Below are 13,390 nucleotides of genomic sequence, written 5' to 3'. Positions count from 1 at the left end.
CAGACTTTGTCAGCTTGCAAACAGAATGTGTCTCCCAGTCTGCAGCAAATCCTGCAAATATTATAAATGGATAAGGTGCTATTCAAATCCTGCAGATGTCACATAACACATTTACTGTTTCACAGCCATAAAATCAAAACGTTGAGGGCAGTGTTCTCCTTCCTCCCTACCCACTTTTATCTTTCATTTTGGACTATATATATTATTAATCAAGATTTTTTATATATATAAATTGAATAAACTTGAGCATATTCAACATGGGATACTGGCAAAACTCATTCTTGCCATTCACAATTCACTCAAAAGCACAGAATTCAGGCAGCAGAGGAAGAAGTAATGTATAAAATATTATTTAGCATTATTGCCCTGTACAAAGGACAGGATACGGAGGAAAAAAGGAGTAAAGCTAAGCATTTTCTGTCAGAAAGGCAACATATCTTGGTGACACGAATGTATGTATTTTCCTCTTTAAAAGTGTGTATACTGGGATAAGGTATGTGCTGATGATCAGGACATGCGAGTGAAAGGAGTGACAGAGCTCATGATAAGTGCAGGAGGAAAGAACATCACAACGGCTTTTCTATTCATTGCTCTACCTCTCACTAACCTGATAGCTTTTAATATCACTTCCTCTATACTCCAGCTTCTTTATCAGAAATTTATCAGAAAAGGAGTACAAATTCTGCTCTGTTAAATGCATTTGCTGAAAGCGTCTCATTTTCAGTAACTTCTTTCTCTCAAGTGTGACAGTAAATTTCACATCTTCAGCGAGTGTGATCATGCTTTCACACTATGCCTTCGCAAACTGCCCTCAGTGTGAGCCATTCTGCTCCAATTCTCTCAAGCTACCTCTCTAGGCGCATTTTACTTTCTACAACAGTGCACCACATCATCCTGAAATATGTGCAAAGAGTTTGTGAGAGGTGTGGGCCCAGTGAAGAACCATATGGCCTAATGCCACAATCCTTCAGGATGGTTTTAAGCTCTGGTTCACAAAAGGTAAATGGTTAAATAAATGTAAGCATTATTTTTGACATAGTTTCATGTTCCTTCAAATTACATGAAATTGTACAAACACTGCGTGGCAAGGAAGAATTATAACTTATCTGTTGTGGGTTCACCCTAGCCAATACCCACCCAGAGTCTCACTCCTCCTCCTCTCCTGAAGAGTAGGAATCACACAAGCACTGCAACAATCATGACTGTGATGGTTTAATTGGGAAAGTAAAAGCAGCGTAAACCACAAATAATAAGGAATGAATTCACTATTTTCCATTGGTCCACAGATGTCCAACCATTCCTAGAAAGTACAGCTTCAAGCACAAGTAGAGCTTCCCCTGCTCCATGCCCCCTCAAATGTCCATAAGAACAGCTGATGGCTCAGCTGAGGTCTGAAGTCCCTCAGGAAAGGAAAAGCTGTGTGTTGGATTCTTGGGTGTCAAGACTTCAGCTGGGTTCCTGCCTCGACCATAGAGTCCACCAACATGGAGATTCTCCTTCCCCTGCTTTTCTGACAGTGCTGAACAGAGACTTGATAGGCACAGGTCAAGTCCCAAAAACAGTGCTAGGGGCTGCTGTGTCTCACTCGGGTTGGCAAGACACATTTTGCATCAAGGGGCACATCAATTCAATGAGATGACATGCCATAAGGTTTTACCTCCAATCCCAGTGGTCAAAACTTTGTCTCCCATCCCATCTCCAAAAGACCAGTATGCTGGAGGCGGGCAAGTGGTTGGGAGGTGACATTGCCTGGATAGAGAACCCAGATTCACCAAAGGGATGCTGTGTGGCACCTGTTCAGCAGGGAAAGCGCAGGGAAAAGAGGAAAAAAAAAAAAAAAAAGGGAGACATTCATGGTTATGGCATGGAAGGAGTGAAAGAAAGTAGCTGGCATAACAAAGTTGAATCAGCAAGTTGAATTAGCACACTAAAGCATGCATTTCTCAGTTTGGGCCATAGGATTTTATTACATACCTTTTGTGTTCTTGGCAGCTTTTAGGTCAGTGAAAAGTCTCTTTGATAAATTTCATTAGAGCATCACCACAGGAATATGAAAGGTTATGTTCTGCCATCAGAATGACAGATGTCTCTTCTCCCTCCTTAACCTTTGAATCAATCTGTGCAGCACAAAATAAACATGTCAGCATTGTGCCTGTAAGCACTTCTTATCTTGCTGCTGTTTTGTAGCTAGTGAAAGTTGTAGCAGCTACCACATCTAATTTGGAAAACAATTCCAAAAGCTGATCTGTGTCTTCCCTGCAATAAAATATTTCTAACAGACTTAACTCATTAAAATGTGTTTCTTAAAAGAAAGATATTTATGTTTCCTTCAATGAACTCATTTTCTGGTTCTTAACAGTTTTCTTGGGTGACTGTGTACAAGGAGCAAGAAAATCAAAAGCTTTCTTTTATATTTTTGAATGTTCTTAATTTTGATTTTATAGAATACATAAATAGAACATCAGTGGAATTGGATGTTTATTTATAGGACAGATTAGAACAACTAAAGTAGCATGCAGGTCACCATGAAAAGATTTTATTGTGTAAAACTTCTGATAGCACGCTCCAAGCACCTTTGCAATACTTACTGAATTACGCTGCTTTTTTTTTTTCCTCCCATTTTTTCTTTTTCATTTAACTAAAATCTTTTGAGACATCGTTGCAGGGCAGAGGGGACTCTTAGTTTACTTTCTGCAGGAGACTAGGTCAAAGAGGTGTTCATGGGCCATCAGCATCTACAAGTGAAAGCCAAGAGCTTGGGATCATCCGCTCAGACACAAGCAAGCAAAGTAGAACTACTGATGGACTACATAGAAAACAAGATCAGGAAACTCTTCTTTATCACTCTAGCTTAGTGACTTGGCTCATGCCCCTATGGAGTGTCTGCTGCTGGTTCCTGGCTCCTCCTTACTGCCATGCTGTCACAGTCAGCACACCGGCTGCTGATTTGGCTGGTGTTGCAGCCTCCTTCTTTTTGCAGATACAGCATCTCTGGTGCTCAGGAAGAGGTCACATGACTACCACCAAGCTTGCAAACATATGGGGCCTGGTTCCCGATTACCTTTGCCCAGTATCTCACAGAGTAGAAATCATTAAAATCACAAAAGTAGAACTGGTGTAAAACCAGAAAATATTGTTGTGAACTACTTACTCGAATTAAAAAGTGATCTTTCAGTTACACAGTGGAACCCACGTTTCAGCAATGAAAGAAGGCTTACCAGTAAAAATCTCCTCATTAAAATACCTTCTAAACATACATAATCACAATATCACATGAAAATGAAAGCAATCCAACAAAGGAGTTTTTTGGGGTATTCAAACATGAAATAATTAAGTTGCTCTGAAATAATTCAGATTGTATCACGTTCTGTAATCACCAGCGGGAAAGAACAAACCACAGCCACCAAGTTATGGTCTGGAGGAGTTGCCTGGTCTTGTGGAGGGGAGCTAATCATAGAATGGCCGGGATTGAAAAGGACCACAATGATCATCTAGTTTCAACCCCCCTGCTATGTGCAGGGTCACCAACCGCCAGCCCAGGCTGCCCAGAGCCACATCCAGCCTGGCCCTGAATGTCTCCAGGGACGGGGCATCCACAACCTCCTTGGGCAACCTATTCCAGTGCTTCAACACCCTCTGTGTGAAAAAAATTCCTCCTAATAACCAACCTAAACCTCCCCTTAGTTTAAAACTATTCCCTCTCGTCCTATCACTATCAACTCTTGTAAACAGTCGTACCCCCTCCTGCTTATACACTCCTTTCAAGTACTAGAAGATCACAGTGAGGTCTCCCTAGAGCCTTCTCTTCTCCAAGCTAAACAAGCCCATTCCCTCAACCTTTCTTCATAGGAGAGGTGCTCCAGCCCTTTGATAACCTTAGTGGCCCTCCTCTTGACTCGTTCCAAGAGCTCCCTGTCTTTCTTGTACTGGGGGCCCCAGGCATGGATACACTATTCCAGATGGGCCCTCACAAGAGCTGAGTAGAGGTGGACAATCACCTCCCATGAGCCCAGGATATAGATGGCTTTCCAGGCTGCAAGCGCACACTGCTGGCTCACATCCAGTTTTCCATCCACCAGGACCCCCCTTCCCACAGGGCTGCCCTCAAGGGGTTCTTCTCCCATTTTGTATGAATACTGGGATTGCCCCAGCCTAAGTGCAGCATGTGTGCATGCACTAATGTGGGTGACACAAAGTTCTCATCTGACTCTGCAATGGAAGTATGCCACAACACGTGCAACACAGATCTCTTAGCATTTCATCCTCTCTCAGCCTCCAGCTTTTTATCTGCTAATTTAGCCCTTTAAAATGTCACCTGTTCATTCATGGAAACAGCACATGATCTATATTAATCATATATTAATTAAATGGTTGAGCATAAATAGGGAGCAATAAGTATTGCAAAAATTTTTTCCACTTTTCTTTGGTAGGATTCAGTTTGACAGAGAGCAGCTGATGCTGGAAATAAGTGAAATATAATTTCCTTGTTACGTAGGGCGAGAGGAAGGGTGATAGCTGCAAATCCAGGACTTGCTTTTCACTGAAAGCACTCATAAAGCATATTAAGATTTTCTATTTGCTGAAAAATCAGCATTTTCTTAAAAACATCTGTCATTTCAAAAGAGATCTGGGGGCTTCTTTGGTAGAATTGCCAACTAAATCATTGTAACGCATAGCTCTGTGTGTCATCTCAATGGTCTCACTGGGATTTCCCCTCCAATTACACCTTAGTTTCCTGCAGGGAAGAAAGACTTCCTGAGCTGTAGCCATAGGATTTTCATAGTTTTGTCATAATTGATTGGTGTTCACACACCATTTAATCACAAAAAAAAAGATACAGAAGTGTTTCTATTATAATTAATATTTTCAAATAGAAAAAAGTCAGTGATCAATCTAGAGAAAAGCATGCTCAAACAGTAACAAAATTCTAAATAAAGCCTTCACATTGCTGTGTGATTTTTATTGAAAGTGTGTTGTTGAACATAGTTGGCAATCACTTAAAATTAAAAAAAAGGAAAAGATTCCTTATAACATAAATTAACTAATCTTTGCATGCAAAACTCACTTTGTTCTTGGATTTAAATAGGAGGACCTATTAACCTGCTTCTCAGCAGTACAGAAAATTAATCCACCCAGTTTAAATAAGGCAATAGTAAATGAAAGGCTTTCCTGTAGATTCATCACCCTCCCACATCCCTTCAGCAGACAGACAGATACTTACATATAAATAGCAGAATGTGGAGGATGCTATTGCTGCCTGAGACCAGGATGCATTTAGAAACCTATTAAACACCAATCTATTTGTCTGTATTTAGTGAAAGCTGTGTAATTTTTTCCTTAAGTTTCAAATGAAAAAGTGACAATGTGAGCTTTGAGACAGCGTGGATTCCTTTTGTACCTCTTGACCAAATAAAAGTACAGGCAGAAGGACAAGGAAGAAAAAGAAACAAGAAAAAGTAGAGGAAAAGGGAAATACTTGAAAAGGAACATGCAGCCTACAATGGCAGTAGAATGCTTTCGATAATGACCCACAACACTACAACAACATTTATTCACAGAATCATAAGGGTTGGAAAAGACCTCTTAAGTCATCCAGTCAACTGATCACCCCCTTGCTCACAAACCATGTCCCTCAGTGCCACATCCACACACTTCCTGAGCAGCTGGATGGAAAGTCCTAAGAGAACAGGATCTGAGAAATTGGCACAATGCTTTACCTATGGAAGAGAACAACAAAGCTGCTTTTAACTACACCGGAGTCATGCTGCTGTCCTGGTGTCTTCCAGCACAGCTCTACCATTAATCTCCTATCAGGCTGTGATTATATTATATTTAATCTGTGCCTATTTCTTTATTTGTTGGAAATTTTTAACAAAAAAAAAAAAAGAGGTGAAAGAGCATTTATTGTTACCCAGTCTTCAATCATTATCTGGCTATCTAGTTCTCAAAAGACGTCTCATCTGGCCATGCTAAATAAATTCAGTCCTTCCTGCTGAGTTTTATTAATTTTCAGTGAAACAGAAATAATGATACTTGCCTGCTTTTGTAATGCAATTTCAGATCTGTACATGGAAGTTTAACATCAGAAGCTAGATAAAAGTTAAATATTCTAGCAACAAAAATCAATTAAGTATAAGCAAAAGCAAGCCACGTTACAAAATACAACTAAAGCATTTGCCATAATTAATTTACATGTATATTTAGACTCACTTTATAGACATTTTAGCAAATGGAGATTTTTCTACACACAGCGCTCACATAATTCACACAAACAATATTGGTGATCAATGGTTTTAAAGTAAAAGAAGGGAAAATTAGGTTAGCTATTAGATGGAAATTCTTTTCTCAGAGGGCGGTGAGGCGCTGGTGCAGCTGCCCAGAGAAGCTGCGGTGCCCCATCTCTGGAGGTGCTCAAAGCCAGGTTGGATGGGACTCTGGGCAGCCTGAGCTGGTGAGCATTCAGTAGAGGTATGAGAGCAATCTTCAAGGCACAGGTGGCAAAGTTGGTGCCTACCAAGGATATGGACACAGAGCTACAGACATTTGAGGTGGAAGCTGGAAGCCATAGTGTTGGGCATGTCTGGCCACATCCTGAAGAAATACATCTCTGCTGTAGCACAGCTCTGCAGCCACCTCCTGCCCCTTGTCTACTCAAAGCTCAGAAAGGTGTCCAAGTCAACTTGCTGTACCACAAACAACATCTCAGCAGAAATGATGCACCCTTTTGGGAGAAATGGCTCTCCCCTCTTCAAAAGTGAACTTGTACACTGAATACACACTCAGGCTACAGAGTACCTGCATACCAATATCTGGAGACTCCAAAATTACATGCAACAACTCTGAATAGATGACATGCCCTTAATGAATTAGAAGAATGATAGAATATTTAACGAGGGTTTCCATAGGCACTGACATCCATCTGAAATTCTTTGCAAGAGTTGGGTCACAGGAAGAAAAAACAAAACGTGCTTTTAAATACTTATAAGAGTTACAGACAAAAATAAACAATAGATTGACACACTGGTATTTGTCAGTTGTCTCAAACAACTGGAACTCAGTCCTTGACTACCTGACCACATTGTATTTTTTTTTTTTTTTTTAATATTTCCTTCTCCGATTCCTACTCTCACCATTTTCTTTGTTTTCAATAGCTTCTGAAGTTCAGTGCTTGAGACACTCCTTTCATAATCTTTCCTGAAAAACTCGCTTTGACTTCAGGATCTTTAAGTCTTTATTATCAATAATATTAAAAAAAATAAAAATCAGTGACTTGAAGCTTTACTTCAAAGACCATTCTGTCACACATCAAGTAATCAGCTTTGATTTCCTACATATTTTCTACAAAGATTCTTCAACATCTAACAAAGCAAAAGATTATAAGACTTTCACTCTCCACGGCTAGTAATAACCCAGCAGCTTGCTGCCTGTCTTCAACAAATGTGTTTGATACACCTATACTGTTTTGTCAAATCTGATTGAAATTGGCCAACAGGTTAAAAATAAATATGGTGTAACAATTATACCTTACAAACTCCTTTAGCAGAAGGACATTTTGTATTTGCTCTTGATTTCCAATGACAATTAAATCGTAGACGTACGGATCAATTCTTATTTTCTCTCCCAAGCATACGTGAGATTTTCACACTACATACATTGTGATTTTTTGAAAAAAGTCTCCTATAAATCCACATCAATACAGTAGCTCAATGAAAGTAGACAGATGATTCCCCCTTCAGGCAAAACAAATGCCTGAAGGTTCAGTCTTCCATAAATGCACACATCAAATCAATCCAGGAAAGTGGATTGTAGTAGATAAAACTGCACCATTACAAACTAATTTAGGAACTATACAATTTCTAGCAAATTATGTTCAGCATTGCAAATTCAATATTTGGTGTGTGATACAATACTTCAGATAGAACACGTGCATTGAATAGAAGATACCTGAGGCTCATTTTTCCTGGCAGATTTGATGAGTCCTTACCAACTTCATGAAGAGGAACAGAAGTGAACATAATAACATGACAATATGATCCAATTGAAAATCTAAATGTTGCTTTTGTTTCCTCTATGGAACTTGCTGTGTATTTATCAACACAAATCATATGCAGTGGAGTCATCTGGCAGCATTAGTCTTTTTCCATATATATATTTAAATATTAGGAGCAAGTATCCAGTCAAGATTATACCATAAATAAACTCTAATTCTTACAACGTAAATAGGGTCTTTTTTTGTGAGAGGCCAAGAATCTAATTTGTTAAGCTCGCTTGCTCTTGTCATATTAGTGTTAAATCCCAGTTTGACGCTACTGGAAAGTGTCAAGAAGAAAACAGTTGAGAGCTTGATTTACAGCATTAATGCTTACTTTGCCCTCAAAAAAACAAACAAACAAACAAACACAAAGTCCTGCATGTATTTCATTACCATGCTTCAGACAAAGAGTGACTGATCATTTTGCTAGTCAAAATCCTCCACCTGATTTTATTGTCGTTTATCAAGTGTCATGAGGTCTTCTTGTACTATAAGGTGTGGAAGGATTACAAGACAAGCTCTGTAAATGAGACTGGGGAAGGACAGTACAGATAAAAAGAAATTTTTTAACATAGTATTTTATTTCCATCTGCACTGCCTTCTTAATGACGTATTGGAGAAGTGTATTTGGAGAAATAAGTAGTTGATGGAAATGCAAATCATCATTAGATGGCAAGCCAAAACAAATGCTGTATACAGCCATCCTTGAATGGAAGTTTAAAAGATACATTATTAATTGCTACATAGCAACATGCTATGAAATAAGCTATCTGTCTAATATCAAATTTATAGGTCTGTCTGCATCACCCATGGAACTTGCTGTGGTAGTGATTCCTGGCAGAGCCCTGCAGCTCCGCATGGTTCAGCTAAAGCTATCCAACATTAAGTATTTTTCGGGATTCCCCAGCTGTAGCCACTGAATTATGCTTTGTTCTTACATCATCTTATTTACCACAGGACCACTCTAACCTGGCGTCCCTTCCATCCAGGACTTGCTGACTCCAGGAGCCACTGCAATGCAGCTGTCTCAGAAAGAACAGCACCTTCTCCTCAGTACGTGGCATTTCTCACATGGTCAGAAATAGAAGACCACCAGATTGCACTGAGACTGCAGGGGCACTACTTGTAATGCAGCAAGCACAGCAAAAATACAACCAAGGCACAGAGCTGACACACACACTGTTGCTAAGAGCACCTTCGGTCCGAACTTGCCTCTAGCACTTAGTGTGTAGAAATACAGCATAACACTAAATACACTGTAATGCAAAGCTTGCACTAAGTGGGAGAAACAAAACAAACACATTTGAGACAACAAGAGCAGAAGGACAAAGTGCCATCTCAGGGATCTTTAAAATCTCTTACCTTTATTTTAACAGTCCCACCAGATAACTCTTTCTGAAAGACAACCGCTATGAACACAGAATAAGCACTCATGTATAGGGATTGGGGAAACTTTATTGGAGAGAAACAGCTTGCTCTCTTCAAGCTCTTCTACATAAAATGGCTGCAGAGTCCCTCAATGGCTCTTGAAGACACTTCGATCAGAAAAACACTCGGGATGACTGAGCAGCACAAAGGGAAAGAAATGAAGCTTTATTCCCAGCCTGATGTCAGTAAAACTTTCAAATGGGAGCAGCATAGGAATCACTCTCCTTCTTGTGAGGCGTACTGAATTCCTTAGACTGCACAGGAAGCACTCAGTTAAGGAACCAAAAGCACACATCACCTTGCAGTCCTCTGCTTATAGCAGTGCCCTCTCTTGTGGTTTCTTGCTCACAGCTTCCCAAACAAGACAAAGTCATCTGTAAGTCACTTCTTGCTAGGACTCAATTCTCGGCTGCCTTAGAACATGACAGAGCTGCTGTCACTCATTTTCCAGTGAAGTACTGGATGTCCTTTGCTACTGTTTTCATAAGACAGGCTCCCTACTTAGTGTAAAAATCAAAAACTTATCAAAGCCAAGAGAAGGGCTGGAAAAAATCCAAAAGGGCTGGAAACATTCATTTCCAGGTACAGAAAACTTTGACTATTTTATGAAATCAAAACAGGATTAGAGCTGTGGACAGGGCACTTAAGAACATGATTTCGCTATGGACTTCCAGGGTTATGCAGTTGGTTGGACATGAGGAACTTAAAGGTCTTTCCAACTGTAAGGATAGGAAGCAGTTGATATAGTTGCCTTTAACCACTTTCAGATCACCCATGAAAGGCAGTAGTTACAATCCAGTAATGAAGAAGCAATAGCTTACCCCCTTCCAAAGATGAGGGCTTGCTGAAAACTCCCCCAGGAGGCAATTTCTAAGTAGAACTGGTTCCCCTTTGGCTGCCAGCTCTTGAATGAAGTTAGAGAGAGGTGGACCCAGGACCCACCCCTTCTGGGCACATAGATGAATTCCTAGCACCTGTGCTCCCAGGGCTGGTTATGCCCCTCATCAGGTGCTCAATCACTGGTTCAGGCCATAATTTAATGGTTCCCATACACCAACCTATATGAGTCTGTCATTTTATGATTTTTCATTTAATGACAAAACACTTCACAGACAGGGAAGTGGAGGGAGGAATAGGGCAAACTTTTCTCCTCCCTCTGAGAAATCACAAATCATCATTGAAGGGTCAGGAACTTCCCTCTATCAAAATGCAACACCTGCTCTAGTTCTATCTCTGATGCTGCTTAAATTATGTGTCTGTGCTGCAGGGCAGTCAATAGAGCCGATGCACTGGGGAGAAGATTAGAGATTTCTGGGGTAGCATGGTTCTCATTTAAACATCAGATGCCTTGCACACTACCAAGAGAAAAACCGGGTCATTGAGCTGTTTTACCTTGGTCATTTGTCTGTTGTTTTAACTGAGTCTTTACGTGACAAGATTGTAAGAAATATACTCTATAAACTCAGTTTGACCTTAGATCTTGCAATTCTCAAGGTACAATAGGTGTGCAAAGGTTAGAAAGACAGACCAAAATAATTCTTCTTCGTTTTGACTTTTCAAGTGAGATGTCAAATAAAGCATTTTCAAAAGTGCTGCCCAGAATCAGGGTTGCAAGCTCTTGAGAGACATTTATAGAGTAAATGTTATTTAGTTACCCTTTTTAGTTTGATTCCTTTTCTCCCTCTATTTTATCAGTTTACATCAGACGTTTCTCACACTCATTATTTAAGGTGGTACAAAAGAATTCACTAGGAATACATACAGCTCAGTATGAATTTTAACCTTTGACCAGACCATTCTCTAGAGTTAGTGTTAGGTAAGTGTTGTGCAAGACAGAATACAAAATAACCCAGATGTGATGGGGCTGTGAATGGGCTACTAAGGGAGGGGGGATTCTGCTGAAAGCTTTCAATTTTGATCAGTTTTTGGTGAGGGCCAGAGATGGGGCTGTATGTTGGACCTGGCCACTCTCAAGATACAGAGTTAGGGTTAAGATTTGGTAAGACAGAAAGGGAAGAGTCCTATTGGTTATGGGGCAATGAACGAGCTGCTAAGGAATGGTGAAGTCCATAGCTCCATTTTTATTCCTAACTGTGCAATTACAAGTTTGGAAGCACTTTGTATTCTGACTTTGATGTAAATATGAAAATTCTTAAAAGAACCACCGCAGGCATTTGCCATCTTCCCTGCCTCTGTGCAGTCTGATTAATGGTGCTGCATTAGAAATTAGAAATTACTCCCCTTCAAATAGTGTATGAATCCCTGTGCACTTTCCTCTACAAATGTTTAGGCTCACAGCATACTCCACTGTTTCTGTGGAGTTAGGTAACTCCAGCATTAAACTGCTTCTATAGAATAATTATTTACAATGGATCAGTTTGGAAAAGGAGAGCTATTCTCAAGGATACAAATTAAGTATGATCACATATTAGTTTCTGCTTACTACATATACATCTCAAAGAAGCTACTGTGAGAACTGGGCTATGAAGTGCAACTCTATTTTGCTTAAGTTTTCAAGTTTGGAAAGTATTTGTATCTATGTGAGTCTCCAGGAAGTAAATTAAGAATGAAAACTCAAAAATGTGCGAAATTTTAGCCCTTGAGGCAATCTACCCATTATAACATCCACTAGTCCTTAGTAGGCTGCCTGAAGATCAGGTTGTCTTCAGAGAAAACCTACCTGTCTCTTTCCAATACTTTGACAAAAGGACTGTATTTCCACAGATTAAACTGCTTCCTATGAGTTGGTATTTTCTCTGGGGAGAATTTTTCAGTATGAGCATCGTGTTAGTCAGCCACTGGCAGCTCCTGCCTTCAGAGAAATGGGTTAGTTCAGCAGGCAGACAAGTCCATAGAAAGGATCACAGCCATTGGTGGGTAAACTCCATTTATTCTAGTGCTTTCTCATCATGGCAAGAAGGCATGAAGACAGAGCTGAGGGAGTCACTAGTTAGGGCTGGCAATTTTTGTTCATCACAACCTTCAAGGGACAGGAGATGAACCATGAGGAAACATCTTTCTCTATTTGGGGGACATGGTTGACTTCAGTACCTATACTGCAGAGTAGCCCACAAAAATTGGTGATACACCAGAATAAGATTTCCCTTTCTTTATAGTTTGTTTCTTTTTTCCAGAATATTTCCTAAATAATGAATGTGTCAACAAATTAAGAATTCCCTCCAGCACTATACATTGAAAAAGCACACAGTCACATGACTAAATCCTACCCTTCAGTACCAGGGTAGATAAGGTATGAGCCCTTTTGTTGCAGTATTTGCTAGCATTAGCACAGCGAGCCATGCCGTCTGGGCTGGGATGTGGAGATGGGGTCGATGAGGGCACAACCTCCCACTGCAAATTCTCACAGCTCTGACAAATAATTAACTCATCAGGAAATGCGCTTTCTGATGCAAACTCACTGTCTCTGTGCTGCAGGAAAATTTTTTAATCAGGAACGAAGTTACTTGTAATAAGCTAATCCCTGCTTTCTGCTACCCCTTTCCCCTCCTCTCTGAATCTCACTTTGCTGATTTTGCTTCATTTCAGCTTCCAAGCCTTGCATCGCAGGGACAAGCACATTGCTGCAGCACTGCCAGTAGAACTTTCCTCATAAAAATCTTACTTTGGAAGCATCTAATCTCGAGAGAACATGGTTTAATTTATACACCAATTAACAGTGTAAATTAATGCTTTACTGTTCATCCTATCTCCAAAGATTTTAAGTGCCAGCGGAGGTTTTCATTTTGAACACAGATGAAAGACTTCAAAGCAGAGCGGATGAGTCAACCTCAAAAAAAAAAAAAAAAAGGCATTTGAAATGTCTTGAGTGAAACTTGCTGTCGTGGGTTAAGATTCTTGCATGAATTGTCCCTGTGCACACAGCTGTCAGACCAGGACAGAGCTAGCTAGAGGAGAGGATTTTCTTGTGGA

The 13,390-nt window shown here is 40.1% G+C and overlaps 1 long non-coding RNA gene across 1 annotated transcript; it reads right to left on the bottom strand.

Moving 5' to 3' along the window:
• Positions 1-1,001: 1,001 nt before the first annotated feature.
• On the bottom strand, positions 1,002-10,801 carry LOC109365655. Its single transcript, XR_002111367.1, has 4 exons — positions 10,282-10,801; positions 2,589-2,735; positions 1,975-2,117; positions 1,002-1,793 (listed from the first exon to the last, which is right to left on the bottom strand). It is a non-coding gene; the product is annotated as an uncharacterized LOC109365655 (long non-coding RNA).
• Positions 10,802-13,390: the final 2,589 nt, after the last annotated feature.

The sequence above is a fragment of the Meleagris gallopavo genome, chromosome 1 (assembly GCF_000146605.3).
Source record: "Meleagris gallopavo isolate NT-WF06-2002-E0010 breed Aviagen turkey brand Nicholas breeding stock chromosome 1, Turkey_5.1, whole genome shotgun sequence".
In the NCBI taxonomy this organism is placed as follows: Eukaryota; Metazoa; Chordata; class Aves; order Galliformes; family Phasianidae; genus Meleagris; species Meleagris gallopavo.
Note: the sequence above shows the minus strand (reverse complement) of the source record. Positions and strands in the feature narration are given on the sequence as shown.